The sequence below is a fragment of the Chlamydotis macqueenii genome, chromosome 2 (genome assembly GCF_036417535.1).
Source record: "Chlamydotis macqueenii isolate bChlMac1 chromosome 2, bChlMac1.mat, whole genome shotgun sequence".
Classification (NCBI taxonomy): Eukaryota; Metazoa; Chordata; class Aves; order Otidiformes; family Otididae; genus Chlamydotis; species Chlamydotis macqueenii.
In genome coordinates, this window is record NC_141557.1 from 15,879,294 (window position 1) to 15,890,251 (window position 10,958).

At 45.8% G+C, this 10,958-nt stretch overlaps 1 protein-coding gene across 19 annotated transcripts in view; it reads right to left on the reverse strand.

Moving 5' to 3' along the window:
* SVIL (supervillin) overlaps positions 1-191 on the reverse strand; it is a 138,249-nt gene extending 138,058 nt beyond the window's left edge. For 10 of the 19 annotated variants that reach the window (XM_086742058.1, XM_086742061.1, XM_086742055.1 and 7 more), the window contains exon 1: positions 16-191. The gene's annotated coding sequence lies outside the window, so the exon portion shown is untranslated. The remainder of the gene's footprint in view (positions 1-15) is intronic. The other 9 variants (XM_086742071.1, XM_086742070.1, XM_086742069.1 and 6 more) reach the window with 4 other exon arrangements.
* Positions 192-10,958: the final 10,767 nt, after the last annotated feature.

Consider the following 10,958-nt stretch of genomic DNA (forward strand, 5'->3'; position numbering starts at 1 on the left):
GCGGCCGCCACTCACCTCACCGCCGGCGGCTTGGGGGCAGCCACAGCCTCCGGCGGCCTCTGTCCGTCCGCCCGCCCGCCCGCCCGTCTGTCCGTCCGGCGGGGCGGAGTGGGGCGGGGGAAGCGGCGCGGCCCCCGCCGCAGGGGGCGGCCGCCTCCTCGGCGGGGCGGGGCCGCGCCCCTCGCCTCAGCGCCCCGGCGCGGAGCGGACGTGCCCGACCCCGACCGGGCGCGCGGCGAGACGCGGCCACGCAGCCCTGCACGGCCCCACGCGGGACTGGGCGGGCGGGGCGGGGCGCCCCCCTCGCGCCGGCCTCGGCCCCGCCTTCGCGCCCCCCGCCCGGCTCGCCCCGCTTCCGCGCGCCTGCTGGAGGCGCTGCTCCTCTCCTTAAAGGGGCCGCGTGCGGCGTGGTGGGGGGCGAGACCGGGCCGACGCGCGTGACCCGCCCTGGCAGTGGCACCAGTGGCACGTTTCGCCCGGGCGGAGCCACCTGCCGAGAGCCTCTGGCACAGGTCACCGGCGCCGAGGTGAAGCCCTTAAGTGGGCTTGTCCTCGTCCGCAAACTGGCAGCAGCCAGGGCTCCACGGAGGCCCGAGGGCAGCGTTGGGCCCTGTCTCAGACGCCCTCCTCAGGCTGCTCTCCCTGAGTGAGGCCCGCGGGGAGAGGGATTACCGGCAGTGAACGCTGCGGGCTGGCGGGTACCAGTGCATCCCAACACGTCTGAACCTTGGGGGTCAACTCCGTGGTGGATGGGCTTCTGATTCCCAGCCCTGCCAGCCCGGGAGCGCAAGGAGGCCTCGTGCCACTGGCCCCAAAGCCCTCTGGCACCCAGGCGTGAGCGTGCCCGGGACCTGAACCTGGGCCTTCCACCTCATCGAACCACGCCGGCCTCTCCGGCCAGTGCGTTGAAGTGTGGTGGGGGTTTTGGGAGATCCCTTTCTTCAGAGCTGGCCCAAAGAATATTTAATTATTTATTTAAAGGGGACCAGGCCCAACAAGAGTGCTTCAGTGCAGCAAAGGAGCTGCGCAGGGCTCAATGCATTACTCGTGTTAGCATAAGTGTCAGGTTGCCTCTTGCGTTAGTGACATTTCTGCACAATGTTTCTCTGTAGTGCACATTTAGAGGCATTGGAGTTCATTCTCTTTATTAACTTGCACAGCCTTTCCAGGCTATCTCAACCAAATTGCAGAGTTTGCTTCTGCTGGGCTGTAGCAGAGGGCTGTAGCAGATCCTGGGAGGCCCTTTTGGGAGAAGGCTATCTAGAGGAACAGCTCACTACGTGTCCTGCTTTCCCCCTGCTACTGGGACCACATGGAGTAGAAGCTGGAGGAAGCAGAAAGTCATCACTTTTTATTGAAATGGATGAACTTTTTTTTTTCTCAGATAAGCTTGTTTAAAATCAAGGCATCATTAGGAACAGAGAAGAAATAAGCTTATGATGGTGTAAACCTTGCCTCACTGATGTAGCAAAGGTATTTGTCCACACAGTAAGCAGGAAACAGAGCATTCAAATTTTCTGATATTAAACAACCCAGAAGGTAGAATCATCACCCTTTCTTTTGTCTTCCTCTCACTTCAATGTTTTACTTTAGACAAACATTTTTTGAAGTGAATTACGTGGAGAATTCAAGCACTGCTTCAGTTGATCAGATCTTACAAAGCAGCGTGAAACATAACCACAGTACATACCACATAGAGAATTACCAGATGGGGAATCATTTGTAGAATGTGTTAAACCTGAGAACTTGGGTAGAGAACACGTGGAACTGAAGAGAATAGTTGCTTCTGTTCCATTCAGTTGGATATGCAAGAGCCGAGCTACCTGCTCCTCCATACCTGTGTGAAGTCTGTGCAGAGAAGCAGAAGAAAATCTTCAGGTGTGGAAGCATCCTAAGATGAGGCAAACCTAAAAACTTTCAGAGCAACACCCAACAAGTATTTCACGAGGCATGCTACAAAATGCCTTTGTCTGCAGCACTACAGCATTAGCTTGAAACATTGCTGGGCTTTTATAGCTTTGTGGCAGGCAGAAGTTTCTTAATTGCAGGATAATGATGTGGTGTGGGCACATGCCTTTTGCCTAGTGGTTATGAATTGCTTTGTGCAGATATGTGAAACCCACATCAAATAGAAAACATAGATGGGTCCTTCCACTCTGACCAAGGGAGAGAAGGAGGAAACCTAGCATGGGAAGGAGGTCAAACATAAACCATAGCAAGGTTAAAAATCTTGGATTGAAAAAGTGGCCTTGAAAATATGATTTAACCTGCTGCCTTTCAACTCAATTTGTGCTGTTGTCCAACACCCCTATTTGAAACTGTCAAAGGCTTTCCATTTGCTTAAAGAAAACAAAGGCAGCACCTTCTCACTAGAATTGTCAAGGTTTAGAGACGGAACTTTGATCCTGCAAAAAAAATGCCCTGTAGCACAGTCCTGAGAGAATTGTCTGAGTGGAGGGGAGAAGAAAGTAATTGAAATGTTAAATTTGCCTTTGTGGTGATTGACATGATTCTGTCCTTACTTGTTTTCAAATATCAGAATGATTTTTTGATGGAACTTTTACAACTGAAAACCTGCAACCCATTTAACCAGAACTCTGTTCAGAAGTCAGTTCAGAACTGATTTGTCTGGATTTAGCTTTAGGCACAGTCCCTGCCATCTTCTGCCAGAGATTTTTCTGCTGCAAACTTAATCCATGATCCAGATACATGATTATCTCAAATTTACATTTAAAAAGGAATAAAAGATTGATTTGAATCCCAAGGGAGGAGTGGTAGACACAATTATATTGTTCAATCTTTTGTTCCCAGAAGGACCAGGAAAGAATTAAAATTATTAAAGAAGTCTATTTTGGGTCAGGCAAACCATCTTAATCCATGTAAGTTAAAAAGATTATTTTCTCCACTTTTTTAATGTGTTAGACACAAGTATGTTTGATTTATGATGAGAGTCAAAAACATCTGTACTTTGGGGCACAAACAAATGCTTATTTAAACAATGGGGCTCCCTGGGGGGGGATATAGGAAAGAAAGGACATTCTTTTGCAAAGAATTCAGTGTTTTCCACTCCGTGAAGTCTCTTGCTTTGTTTTGGAAAGTACTTTGCAGAAGGCACAATGACTCAACCTATTATAAAGGGGTACAGCAACTTTCACCTTCATGTGACTGGTATGAATATGAACCAGGTTAGCACCAGTGAAATACTGCTCCTGCTTGCTTGCCTTTGAGTGACCCGCGTAAAAAGAACTGGTCATCCCAGTCCCATTGGCAGCATACAAGTATTCACATCTTAAAAACATTTGGAACTAGTTGGCAGTCTGAGGTCTTGTCTGCACTCTGGATTAGCTCTGATTTCAGGAATTATTTTAGCTTCTGGTACAAACTCACTGTAGATAAAGTTGTGCAAGTTGTGGTCTACACTGCTGTCAATGGCTGATGAGGAGACTGGTTCTAACTGCAGATGAGGCTGAAGGAAAGGAACCCATTTCTGAATGGTTACATATCCTGGGGCAGCTCTCATGATGTTCTTGAGTAGTTCATTTGAATTTTTTCAGGAAAAAGTGTTGAGGGTATTAGAAGATAAACATGTGTATTGTTGTTTTAAATTCAAGCCTGCACTGGGTGGAGATTCCGTTCTGTAACCAGATACTCTTCTGTATATGCATTGATATGATTAGAAACAGGCTTGAAAGTAGCATTTAAATTTACTAGTAAACTTCTCAGACTTCAGCAAGCCAGGTCTGTGACTGAATATTGTGCCCATTCCTTTTAAATCCATGATCTTGAATCCAGACATCTCTACACTTAAGGGACCTCCTTGCCGAGCTTTGGGCCTGACCTGTGTAGCTCAGCACAGTCCATATACTCTGACAATTATGTGCCTCACTGTAGAGCCCAGGGTAAACTATTAATGTCAACAAAGAGGCCAGAGCAGAGAGACAGAAATATGTCTGTTCCTGCGAGGTTTCCACATATGGAGAATGCAGAAAAAAAAAAAAAGTAACAATCTACATGTCAGCTGCTTTTCTAAAGCATTTTCTAAATGAACGTATTCAACAATGTGGCAGGCTAGTAGCTTTCTCTTCCTGTGTAAGACTAGGCCAAACTAGAGTGAGGAAGCCTAGGGTCTTTTAAAAGAAGGTGTGAAAAACTCTGGAGCAAGTGTAGAATTTTTAAAAAGAGCCAAAGCCTCTGTCCACCCTCAGAAGAGCAGAATGACAGAGCTCTGGCAGCCATTGCAGCCACCACCGATTTATTTACGAGTTCCTGGAGTCGGTCCAGAGTAATTATGGGCCTGAACTCCAGATCAGATTCACTTGACATTTGAGAAAGTCTGTGGAAAAACAGAAATAATAAACTGATAATCACCATCCGTCTCATAAGCAACAAAAAGTAAAGAGAAGAGAAAGGGCAGGTGGGGAGAGGGGACAGCAAGGTAATCCCTGAAAGATTTCCTGCTTGTCAGGAGATACTTTCAGTATGTACCCCTATGTATTTTCTAAGAGGAGCTATGGAGAATTCTGGAGTTAGTCCTGACTCATGTCAGTGCTATTGCAATTAGTGCACTGGAAAAAATGAAAATGAGGAGTGCAAAGGAACCTGGGATAAGTTGGGACAGCAGTTTCTTTTGGTGGAGTAGATAGTTTGTGGCCCACATGGCATTTATCCAAGCATGCTCATCACTTAAATTATATTACCATGAAGCCATTGGCTTTGGAAAAAGATGTTTGAAGAAACTATGCTGTAGCATATGATTTGTTTTCAATTTCATGCAGAGCATAGAAATATACTTCTTGTATTTTACTGCAGGCCTCTGATTCTGCTTGTTCATATCATTGGTATAACATGGTTTAAAAACAGGATTAAAAAATCTTTGTATTTAAAACATCTGCAGTCTTATATCAGGATTTATATTCCACTGTTCAGTCCTTTCCATTTGAATCACTCCATATTATTTTCTATTGAATTTCTGTCAGACTGCTTAAAAAATCCAACTTTCTGGGAGTTTAAAAAAAAATATTTTTCGAGTAAGGTAAGTGGATTAATTCTGCTGAATGGAAAAGGCATCTTCTCTGACAAGAAAGAAGGCTGACATTTAGTTTACAGTGATAAGTATTTTATTTCAGGTGATGGAATTGAATTGCAAGTTATGAGTGACTGTTTAGCAAAGCAAGAATAGTCAGTTACATTTATGCTACACCTGAACAGCATATTGTGAGTTTTCCTTTTGTAGATTTCAGAACATATCACCTACAGATGCACAGGTACAAAGGTGTCCATATATGTAAAAGGATTTCCTCAGAGGAAGCATTCCAATTAGCTGCTTTCATCAAACAGCAGCAACCAAATGTTGAGTGCCCTTGCAATCAATACCGAGCATAGTAACACTAGCCAGTGTCCAGAGGAAAAGGAATCTTGGGTGCATGAATGGGGTTATTGGCACAGAACATGTAATCTTCAAGTGACCTGCTTTACCATACTCACCTAACTTCTCAGGAACTTCCTACTCACAACTGGGGTGAGTAAGTCCAGTTCTGAAGGAGAAAGAATATTGAACAAGGAATGGTCACAGCTGTGTGCAGAGCAAATTCACTTCTCAGATATCCGGTAAAGGTACACTTCTTCAGGTTAAGTGCATGGGAGTCACACACGTTAAAGTGGATTAGCTAGTGGTTAGCCTAGGTTGTTCTGACAATGGTACCAGATATTTCTGCTTAGGAACTATATGTAGAACTGGAGTTCTATGTTGTCTAAATTTTGTGGTTTTAATTTGGCTTTTTATCTAACTTTATTTAACTTCTTTATTTGACATTTAACACTTTATGTTATTGTGTTATTTCTGTATGCTTTGATACCTTAATCAATAAATATATATCTCATAGATCTTGAGAAGGTGGCTTAGCAGTCTGAGGCACTGGTGTAAGGTCAATTGTAAAAGTGTAATATATAGAAGTGGATTTTTTTTTTATTCCTTACCTACCATACGTCAGGCTTTCACCAGACATGTCCTTTTTTTTTTGTTCCTGATAATTTTGTTGGGGCAGAATTTGAAAATGCTGACAATTGTCTGGAACAACCTTACTAGAATAGCAGCTCTGCCTGGGCTGGTGGATATCTGGAAATCCTCAATACATTCACTGTGCATTGGAGAGCTGCTCCACAAAGTATGCTGTACTCCCACAGCGTTAGACCTTCTGAGCATATGTTGCCCAGATGAACTGCACAACCCATAGTAAACCCACCTACTGTGCAAAGTCAGATTAATGATATAATTTATGCACTGTACATCTGATACTTTGATACGCTGGGCTTACAGTTATTTTCTGTTCTGCACAGGCTCATAGATTTCCACTGAGTATTTCTTGGGTGGAAATCAACTGCATGTTGCATGTCTCTGTGATGAGACACTGTTACCTGGAAAAAACTTATTTTTGTTTAGTATCAGTGCATAAAATTCAGCAAGACTCTGTTGTAGCTGGTCAGCTGAGATTGCATCCAAACCACTGAACTCAGTGGAATGTTGGAGCACAGGGTCACACTGAATGAAGCTTTCAGCCACTGATGGCATCTGAAGAACATCAAGAAAAAGTTGAAAGCCTCAGTAAATATCCTTCAGAAAGTACCTGGCACTGCTATATGGATTTCAACAAAGGCAGCGAGCCTATCTGCCACAGAGTTTTCTTCATGTTATTTGGTGTAACAGTCCTCACATGGAGTTCATAGCTATTAAAGTAAATAGTGCTTGTAGGATAATAGGTGGGATTTTGAACTCCATTCCTAAAACTTTGGCTTTCAGTACCATCTGACAGTCTCACAGCAGGTATTTAAATATGAAACAGTTACCATGCAAGAGGAACAAAAATAACAATTCCATAATTGGAGAGACATTGTTGGAGAGACAACACGGCAGGGCACAGGCAGTCCAGGAGGTTCCTGGAATGCGTGGATGACAACTTCCTCCTGCAGGCGATAGAGGAGCCGACAAGGAGGGGTGCCATGCTCGACCTTGTGCTCACCAACAGGGAGGGACTGGTCGGGGATGTGAAAGTAAAGGACAGCCTTGGCTGCAGCGACCATGACATGGTGGAGTTCAAGATCCACAGGGCAGCAAGGAAAATACACGGCAAGCTCTCTGCCCTAGACTTCAGGAAGGCGGACTTCGGCCTCTTCAGGGACCTGATGGGCCAAGTGCCATGGGAGGCGGCCCTGGAGGGAAGAGGGGCCCAGGAAAGTTGGTCCATATTCAAGGAGCACCTCCTCCAAGCTCAGCAGAGGTGCATCCCGATGAAAAACAAGTTGGGCAAAAAGGCCAGGAGGCCGGCGTGGATGAGCAAGGAGCTCCTGGACCAACTGAAAGTGAAAAAGGAAGCCTATAGAGGGTGGAAGTGGGGACAGGTAGCCTGGGAGGACTACAAAGAGGCTGCGCGAGTGGCCAGGGATAAGGTAAGGAAGGCCAAAGCCCTGGCAGAACTGAATCTGGCCAGGGATATAAAATGTAACAAGAAGAGCTTTTATAGGTACGTAGGGGACAAAAGAAAGTCCAGGGTAAATGTAGGCCCCCTCCAGAAGGGAACTGGTGTCCTGGTTACCCAGGACATGGAGAAGGCTGAGGTTCTCAATTACTTTTTTGCCTCAGTCTTCACCGACAAGAGTTCCTGTCCCACCGCCCAAGCTGTAGAAGGTGCAAGCAGGGACTGCGAGAATGAAGAACTGCCCATTGTACTCGAAGAGCAGGTTCGGGATCATCTAAGGAACCTGAAGGTGCACAAGTCCATGGGTCCTGATGAGATCCATCCGCGGGTCCTGAGGAAACTGGCGGATGAAGTTGCCAAGCCACTGGCTATCGTATTTGAGAAGTCGTGGCAGTCTGGTGAGGTCCCCGATGACTGGAAGAGAGGGAACATAACCCCAATTTTTAAAAAGGGGAATAAGGAAGACCCAGGTAACTACAGGCCGGTCAGCCTCACCTCTGTGCCTGGCAAGGTCATGGAGCAGATTCTCCTGGAAACCATGCTAAGGCACATGGAGAGCAAGGAGGTGGTTGGTGACAGCCAACATGGCTTCACCAAGGGCAGATCGTGCCTGACCAATTTGGTGGCCTTCTATGACGGGGTGACGGCATCGGTGGACAAGGGACGAGCAACTGACATCCTCTACCTGGACTTGTGCAAAGCTTTTGACACTGTCCCGCACGACATCCTTCTCTCTAAACTAGAGAGACATGGGTTTGATGGACGGACCACTCGGTGGATAAGGAGTTGGCTGGATGGCCGCACTCAGAGAGTGGTGGTCAACAGCTCAATGTCCATGTGGAGACCTGTCACGAGTGGCGTCCCTCAGGGGTCCGTGCTGGGCCCAGCCCTGTTCAACATCTTTGTCAGCGACACGGACAGTGGGATAGAGTGCACCCTCAGCAAGTTCGCTGACGACACCAAGTTGTGTGGTGCCGTCGACACGCTGGAAGGGAGGGATGCCATCCAGAGGGACCTGGACAGGCTGGAGAGGTGGGCCCGTGCCAACCTCATGAAGTTCAACCAGGCCAAGTGCAAGGTCCTGCACCTGGGTCATGGCAATCCCAGGCACAAATACAGGCTGGGCGGGGAATGGATTGAGAGCAGCCCTGAGGAGAAGGACTTGGGAGTGCTGGTGGATGAGAAGCTTAACATGAGCAGGCAATGCACCCTTGCAGCCCAGAAGGCCAACCGCATCCTGGGCTGCATCAAGAGCAGCGTGGCCAGCAGGTTGAGGGAGGTGATTCTCCCCCTCTACTCTGCCCTGATGAGACCCCACCTGGAGTACTGTGTCCAGTCCTGGAGCCCCCAGCACAAGAAGGACATGGATCAGTTGGAGAAGGTCCAGAGGAGGGCCACGAACATGATAAAAGGGCTGGAGCACCTCTCTTATGAGGACAGGCTGAGAGAGTTGGGGCTGTTCAGCCTGCAGAAGAGGAGGCTCCGGGGACACCTGATAGCGGTCTTCCAGTACCTCAAGGGGGCCTACAAGAAAGATGGGGAAAGGCTGTTTAGTAGGGCCTGTTGCGATAGGACGAGAGGTAATGGTTTTAAAATAGAGGGGGGTAGATTTAGATTAGAAATTAGGAAAAAATTTTTTACGATGCGAGTTATAGAACACTGGAACAGGTTGTCCAGAAAGGTGGTGGAGGCCCCATCTCTGGAAGCGTTCAAGGCCAGGCTGGATGAGGCTCTGAGCAACCTGACCTAGTCAGGGATGTCCCTGCTCCTTGCAGGGGAGTTGGACTAGATGACCTTTGAAGGTCCCTTCCAACCCTAACCATTCTATGATTCTATGATTCTATAATGACAAGAAACATCAGCATCAGGAATGCCAGTTTGCTGTTCGTAAGAATTTTGAGAGTTATTGGCATCAAATAGGCACAATCTGTAGTGTTGAAAAGGAACTTAATGTTGATATTCCAGAAGTACTGCCTTCCCTTGACAATACTGGGCTGCACTCAAGGGCGTCCCAGTGACTTCAGATAGGTATGCATCCTCTGTGCAAACAGCAACACAGTCATTTACCTCTGCTGTGACTGCGGCACAACAAAGGCTATCATCTATAATGTTAATGGCTTTGAAATACAGGTGTATGCAAGGGGAATAAAAGGAATTTGTCAGCCTTCCAGGCCTCAGCAGGCAATGTAACTGCGACATGAGTTTGTAGTCTGTTGTTGCTTTCTGGAAAGACACTTTTTAAAAAGAGATGGGGCAAAATCAGTGTCAGTGCATTCATGTGCAGGGCTCTTCCCACATGGAAAACCCTGCAGGTTCCAGTCCTTGTTTTAAGTCCTTGCTCTTGTGTAATGGAGCGTACCAGTTTATTGTTTTGTCCATATGCACTTCCAACTTCTGTTTCCACAGAGGTGCTATTCTGCATAGGTGTGCTTGTGTTTCCAGCACTGAGGGAGTGTTCAAGTTATAAACAACGATGTAAATAAAAATACACGTACTTTCAACAGTTTGCTCACAAAATCTTAACATACATTAGCCTTTATGAAAGCCTTGTATGAAAGCAAGGTGTTTACTTGCAAAGATCTACAATTAGAGCTTTAACTACTTCAGTGTGCACAACATTTGATTGCTTGTACGGGATAGTATGAGAGCCCTCTGGAAGTCCCTTTGCTGTAGAACTTCTTAGTTGTAGAGAAAGGATTACTTTGCACTACTTTGGAGTAACAAGGTTTTTAATTTACATAGTCAAGTTATTAAACAAGTTGCATTTAAGAGGACAGGAGTATTTGGAGACATCAACCTAATTTTCTTAATTGTTTCAGCTGAAAAATAGGAGAGAAAGAATGAGAAACAGTAAATGTTTAATTCTGATATGTTTAAGTGAAATGTTTTGACTTTGGATTTGGAAATAGCAGGTCAATTTTATATTTAGCTTAATTTTTAAAAGAACTGCAAAACTATTAAATGAATTCTAAAAAACCTTAGAGAAATCACAACTATGGAAGTTTCTAAATTTTCTTTTTTTTTCATCCTGGCTCACTGAATCAGTAATCCATGACCGATTTGTCTTCATGGTCTGCCTCTAACCACGACTCCAAGATCCAGTAATATTCTTGTCATAGAGCTGTGTCTTGGTCTCTTGAGCTGGAGCTGGAGTCATTGCTGTTGAAGCTAGGAGATGGAAGTGGATGGTCCTGAATGATCCACTAGTGATAATAATTTATCTGGAGCACTCTTGTGCTTAAACACAGACTTCCCATGAAGACCCACAATTACAAATACTTAAAGATATGTGAAAAGAACAACCTTTTAAAAATAAGCCCTCCCAAGTCTTATAGCTGCCAATGTCATACAGACATACAGTATGAATCATGTTAGCACTCTTCACGAAAAGTCTGAGTTTCTTGCAATCTTTCTCTGGGATCCTGCAGTTTAATAGCTTATTCATTATTTATTTTCCCTCTTACACTAATGTATCAGCAACAGATA